This window comes from Echinops telfairi, unplaced genomic scaffold (genome assembly GCF_000313985.2).
Source record: "Echinops telfairi isolate 266 unplaced genomic scaffold, ASM31398v2 ScPeMD7_21;HRSCAF=78, whole genome shotgun sequence".
Classification (NCBI taxonomy): Eukaryota; Metazoa; Chordata; class Mammalia; order Afrosoricida; family Tenrecidae; genus Echinops; species Echinops telfairi.
Genome location: NW_022103918.1, coordinates 16,344,921 through 16,352,081, shown reverse-complemented (window position 1 = coordinate 16,352,081; position 7,161 = coordinate 16,344,921).

The window sequence follows — 7,161 nt, the reverse complement described above, 5'->3', positions numbered from 1 at the left end:
ACCTCATGCTCTGGAAAGGTGGCGTGAGTAGGTAAGCGTATTTGAGCAGAAGACAGAGTTTTGATTACTTCTCTTTCCATAGAGTATAAAGCAAGATTAGAAAATTCAAGATTTGGAAGTTAAGTATGTCATTGCCCAGGCATTAACTATTAGATTTAGAGATTTCAGGTACAGCAACATGGTATAATGTTGGAGCCAAAGAATTAGTCTCTAAGAAGAAGCAGGACGCTAAACATGCAATGTATGTTTGAAAGGACAGCTAGTGAAGATGTTGGTAAAGATTCTACCAGGCCCAGTGCTCACCCCTATGGGTGCAGATGGTAACAATTCTCAGGAGAGTTGAAAAGGAGTAGCTGTATGTGGACAAGAGAGTGATCTGGAGGTGTCAGGTGACAGTAACAGGACTGGAACACGCTTTCGGAAGTTGACAGGGCTTTTCTTTGGGTGAGAAAGTGGGTCTGCATAACCAACATGGACAGGTCAACACTGGACCTACATCACAGGGATGTTCTGCGGAGCATATGAGAAAGCTGTCATAAAGTTCTCCCAGAGTATAAAATATGATTTGGAGTGGAAAGGATGGTTATTATTTTTGTGCTGTATAAAAGTTTGCATCTATTACAGAGATGCATACACATGCATACATATGTATCTGAGAGCCAGAATGTGCCTTAGAAGTGAGGACAGCCAAGTTTAGGCTTGCTGACTTTGGACATGACACTAGCAAAGACTAATTTATAGAAAAGGACATTCTTTTTCATAGAGAGTGAGCAAAATGGAAACGTAGCAACAATTGTGAGATGGTGCAGTACTGGGCACTTTTCTGGGTTGGAGCCGACTCAGTGGCAACTAACAACCACTTACTTGACCCTTTCAGTCCCATATGCTACCAATATAAGCACCTACTTACTATGTGCATTAGGGACTCTTTTTAATACCTGACATTGTGCATCATGAATCTTGAAACACTTCATGAGCCTGGGCCAAATTTTCTCCTAACACTTCTGAGAGAGACATCCGCATAGAGTTTGCTCTATTCAGATGAAGACAGTAGGGGATAGAGGCACTTAATGGGTTGGTGAAAGCCACAATATTCATGATAGAGCAAAGACTTAAATTTTATAAAGAAGTACAAATCTTGGGTAAGGAGAAAGCTTTTTTTAGCAGGTGTGCATTTGCTTTCTGCTTTTCCTATATCACAACAGCTAGGACACCTGTCCACCTGGGAACTCTGTTCTGTATTTTTTCATCAACACTGCATATTTGAATTTCATTCTCTAGGAGCGCTAAGGTAGGGAATTTGGAAGGACACTTGACTCGCAACAGCTAATTTCCTCTTCAAGACCGTAGATGGTTTATCATTTATAACAATTATATTCCAGTCTGCCTCTTGGGAGTAAAGACAAACCCGTGGGCTATTCCTGAGAAACTGACCATCAAAATGAACACAGAATCTCTTCATTTTCTGGAAAACATGCCGGCTAGCTTCAGGCATGTCTAGGAAATCTAAACAAGGGGAATGCTTCAGTACAAAGCCATCCTTTAGATTAGTTCTCAAAACAGGATTTATTTTTTTTAATTGAGAGTTCTCTCTTAATTGAAATTAACACTGTATAAATGTATTTCAATAACGACTAAGTATTTTAGGTTAAGGCTTGCCAAATCACACCCCAGGCCATAAATCAAGTCAACCGAATGATGTGGATCAGGGTTAGTATGTATTTGTCTGGCATGTGGCAATAGCAGGGAACAATTTTGTAAGGAACTGCAGCAGGTACTGTTTTAAACGTGTGACTTGGTTTCTTCATCTGTGACACACAAGAGCCAGAGGGCCGAAGTGATGTAGTTTTTGTTTGTTTGTTATTTGGTAAATTGCCCAGCACAGTGCTTCACGCTTGATCTATTTCCAGTAAATAGTAAGAATGGTTTCCATCAGCGATGATCTATCATCCTGGATTTCATTGCTCAAGTATTCCTTTCTTTGTGTGAAAGGCGTCACTAGGGTGAGACAACTAGAGAGAGGGTTTCAGCTAGGCGTCAGAAGGCGCACTAATGGAAGACACGTTTACAACTAATTTCTGGGAAATGAAACAGATGAAGGAAGAGTCCTTTAGAAAATGCACAGAAAGCTCGCTATGAAAAGGAAGTGTTGGTGAATTCCTCACACTAGTTGTCAGAACTTCTGTTTGTGAATAAACACCAGAAAACAATGGCAAATCACACACTGAGACATAAATCAAGCCAAACGAATGATGTGGATCAGGGTTAATATGTATTTGTCTGGCCTGGGGCAATGGGCCGGAAACAATTCTGTAAGGAACTCTGCAGCAGGGACCACCTTTACTCAAGAAAGACATGCTTTTAGTTTTCTTTTACCTTGTTTGCTACTTCTTTAATAGCATCACGCTGTCTCTCGGCTCATGCTCAATCGAGTGCTTATTATGGAAACCCAAAAGTACTGGACAAAGGTCAGGGAAAGCCCTCTCTTCCATGCCTCAGCTCACGGCTCAATGCTGATTTTCTTTCAGTCTCCTCTGTGTCCCTCTCTTGGGGGCTTATGCTTCCTGGGGGTGTCTCAAACGCTGAGAAGTTTCAGATAAACAAAAAGTGACTGCCATCTAGTGGATTGCGACTCAGGCAACCCTATATGACAGGGAGATGGGCCCTTGTGGGTTTCAGAGACTCACATTCTATGGGAGTAGAAAGCCCTGTCTTTCTTCCGGGGAGCAGCTGACTTTTAGGCAGGGTAGATTCGAACCACCAAACTCTCAACCATTAGTACAGTATGTATTTGTGCCACCCAGGACAATGTTGAATCCAGGCCTAGTGTTTCCCTAAACATGAGCACGAGTAAGAGATGAAATAGACCATGCAGCATGGTTCTGGATTCTTCTTCTTAAATGAAACTTACTGCAAGCCGAGGGACATTAATAATAAGGGAAATGCTTCTCGGGAACTTTATTCTGTGTCGAGCACTGCCTTAAGCCCTTGAGACAAATCAACTGATGTCTTCACGGGACAGTACCTTAGAAAGGGGCTTTTATTAAGCTGAAACATATAAAATGAAGAGCTTTCAGCTCAAATACTCTTTATCCCTTTCTAATCTGCATTACACAAAATTCAGACTACCTGCTGTAGGAAGAAGCCCCCAGTCTTTCCTTCACGCCAGGTTGAGTTAAAAGCCCTATTTGCCAGACTCTCAGAGCCCATATTCAGGTCATGTGTCACACAATTGACTGCTGTTTTATCTCCTTTCTGCCATGGATCGCAGGTGCCTTGAGGGCAGTGACTGTGTACTTGACTCTGCTTAATATTCACAGGATTTGAAACGATGTCTGACAAATGGCAGTTCCATACGCTTCACCTGCATCTGGCCTGTATTTTATGGGTTTCCAGATGCACAGTCGGTAAGCAACTTGCTTGAAGATGGCAGAGCTGGGCCCAGGCAATTGGGTTCTTGTTTCTGCGGCCAAGAATTATGGACATTAACTAAAAAACAAAGAAAATACTCATTTCCACCAAGTCAATTCTGACTCATAGCAACTCTATGGGGCAGGGAAGAACTGTCCCTGTTGGTTTCTTAGACTGTAACTTGTGACTGAAGTAGAAAACTTTATTTTTCTCCCCTGGAGCAGCTGGTGGTTTTGAACTGCTGACCTTATGATTAGCAGCCCAATACGTAACCACTACATCACCAGGGCTCCCTAGGCATTAACTATGGAAGTATAATTCTGCCTTTTTACCATACTAAATTGAACTGATAGGAAAGGTTTCTTTGACCTAAAAATTCTATTCATGATTCTGCAGTGTAGCATTCTCACGTTCCACACACCAAACCTGTACCACTTCTTGACATGCCCTGTTTCCTTTCCAGTGCTATCTCTGCTCACCTGGATACCCAGCTGAGATTCTCAGAACCAACTTTGATGTCTCTTTCACCAGAATCTAAATATATTTCGGGAACTGGTCTCAGCAGGACCTGCAAAGCCATACAAAGGGACGTCAGAGCCCATTCGGACATTTTTCAAAGGCAGACTTGGTCACAGGGCCAGTTTCAGAATCAGGACCCAAAGCTCTATTTGTGACTCCTGCTCGGGGCTCTTCTCCTGTTCGCACACTGGATTAGGGCTCAAGATACCACTTTCCTTCGGGGCTGACTGAGCTCTCTTTAAGGAGACCTGGTGACACGGGGATTAAGGACGCGCCTGCAACCACGAGGTCAGCAGTTTAAACCTACCAGTAACCTTGTGGGAGGATGATGGGGCTAGCTGCTTCTGTAAATATTTACACTCCTGAAAACACAAAGGAGATGCGCTATTCTGGACGATAAACTCATTAGGAGTTGGAATTGACTGGAAAGCAGTGTTTGTTTAAAAAAAAAAAGCTTGTATTTGGCAATGGCTGGACTCACTGAACAAGTAATCTGTGTCACTCACTGTTCTAGATGGCTTATGATTTCAATGTACAGATATTAAGTCACAAACCAACATGAGTCTATGGTACTTGCTATTTAGATATCATTTAAAAAACAAGGAATATGAGGTACAGAGAGACTCACGTGAACTGCTCAACATCACACAGAACCCATGCTGTGGACAACAGGCCATGTACCCTTCACCCTTCCTGCTCTTTATTAGGCAAAGTCCCCACTTCTCCCCTTGCTCCAGGTGCTAGAATCTCAGAGCCCCAATTGATATCATATTGTACACAATTGACTGCTCATTTGTCTGTTTTCTTTTCTGGATGGCAAATGCCTAGAGGGTGATGCAGTAATCATACCTATGTGAAAGCTGCCTAGCTAATATTCCTACCTTTAACCTCGCTTTATTCCATCCACCTCTCCTCCTGCAGTGGGTTGGGCAATCAGTGAGAGGTTACAGTGTTGGTGCAATGCTGATAGCTAAGCCTTCCTTTATTTTCTTTCATAACCTAGCAGTTTGAAGCCCAACGCATGAGCAGTTATGCAACCAGTAGGCCGATTTTCTTTTATCACAAAGGTAAATCTTTTGAGGGTGGTTCCCCAAAGGTTTGGTCATGGATTTCTTATACTATTAAACCAGTTAGTTTGCTGTTAACCAGTCACTGTATCTAGGATTGAAGTTTGTTTTAAGTTTTATACTTTGGCTTCTGAGTATACAAATAATTCCAGGAGGATGCATTTATTTATTTATTTTACATCACCCAGTGAATAAAAGTGTAGTTTCCTCCGGGCAGATTAAACAAGTTCTTTGGTCTTACCATTTAAGTGCAAATGAAAAATCAAAGGATATTTTACAGATACTCTCTTAGGTGAGTGGGTGCTGTAAGGGAGCAGTGGAGATGGACATATCTGACCCCATTTGGCTGCCTTATTGCCATGAGGCAGGGTCAGACATGCCTCCACGCTTCATCCTTCTTTACCTGTTCTGACACCAATGATTACTTCCACGCCATTCTACATCCACCATGGGTTCGATAATTCATTGCAATGGTTGCATAGAATTTACAGATGTTCCTCAAAGTTTAAGGGGGTTATTAGAGAAGTCAGCCTGTTCCCATAAGTCAGGATCAGCAGTGAGGATACAGTCATTGGTCTCCTTAGCCAGTGGTCAAATCTGTCTCTCCAGTCCTCAGGCTCTCAGTCATATGGTAGCCAAGTCTCTGGTCCCCAGTCTCTCAGCCACATGGCCCTTTGACTTGATGGGCCAGGAAGGCAGCTCCCCTGAGGCTCTGTCTCACAGCTCCACAGTGTAAGATGACGAGGAGAAGTACCAGGGAGTCTGAGCGCTGCTCTTCCTCTGAGGCTCCAGGCCAAGGTCTCTGTTGGATCTGGTCTTGGCAGCCTCTAACCATGTCAGACAGAGTTCTTGAACATGCTCTCCTAAGGTCCTTGTGGGTTTCCTTTTTCCTCTTCAAAGATGGCTCATTCTTATAGCCAGAAAACTGACCCATCTCTCCATTAGTGTTCCCCAGGCTCTGTTTGCAAAGACTCATTCAATTATTTGATGAGCATTATGGACACTTGGGGTGCAGAGCCCTAATAAGAACGTTCCCTCACCCAGAGTGGAGACGAGGCTATGTGGAACTGGAAGTTGTTGACGAGTACTATTTTACTTGAAATTAAAAGGACTTATTTTAATTCCTATGTTGAATGAGTACTTCATTTTTGCTTTTCAAGGTCCTAGTCTTACAAAGGTTTTCAGGAGTAATTGCAGGGAAATATGCTGCAGGTGACTTTGTTTAAATGCTTTGTTTCTAACTGAAATATCCAGACTGCTACTAGTTCTTGTATCAAAATTCCAGTAAATGATGTTGAATCATGGGATACCCAGATACACACAAAAGAGCATTTTAATCTGTCACATCATACATACATGATCAAGTCCACCTGGATCAAAGATCTTAGTGTGAAAGACAAACCAAGGGCATTTTTAGAGCATAATGTTTTCTTGACCTTGGAGTTGGCGAAAAGCATCCCCCATAGGAAGAAGAAATAGGAACAAGTTAGCCTGTATTAAAACTAAGAGCTTTTGTTCTTTGAAAAACTCCATTAGGAAAGCTGCAAGAAGCCACAGAAAGCAAGCTTTGGTACTGACAGATCCAACAAAGGACCGGTATCCAGAAGTACCTACAAATCATTATGGAAAACACCCCCCAATAGGCAAATGTTAAAGGGTTAGCACTTCACCAAAGAAGATATGCAAATGACTACTAAATATATGAAAGGGCACTCAACTTTGTTAATCATCAGAGAAATTCAAATAAAAACATCAGGCCATAGAATGACTCCCTGACTGAAAGGGCTTAAATAACTATAATAGAAAGCAAGGTGCATTACCAAGGATGCAAAGCCACTGGAGTTCTACCTGCTGTTTCGGAGAGGATGAGTTGCACAACCATTTGGAAAACTGGCAAACTTTATGAAAGCCTTACATACAGAAAGCATTTCTACGCTCACACACAATAGAAAAGTGGACCATAAATCCACTACAAGACATCCACAGGAATATTCATGGCAATGTTGTTTCTAAGAATCCCACCCTGAAAAATACCCAAATGCTCATTCAAAGGAGGGATAAAGAAGCTGCTGCGGCTTGTTGGCAAGGAGCGGGGGCCAGTGGAGGGGCCTGAGGGCTCGGCCCCCATGCCAGCTACGTGGACAACTGCCCCTCCCCCCAGAAT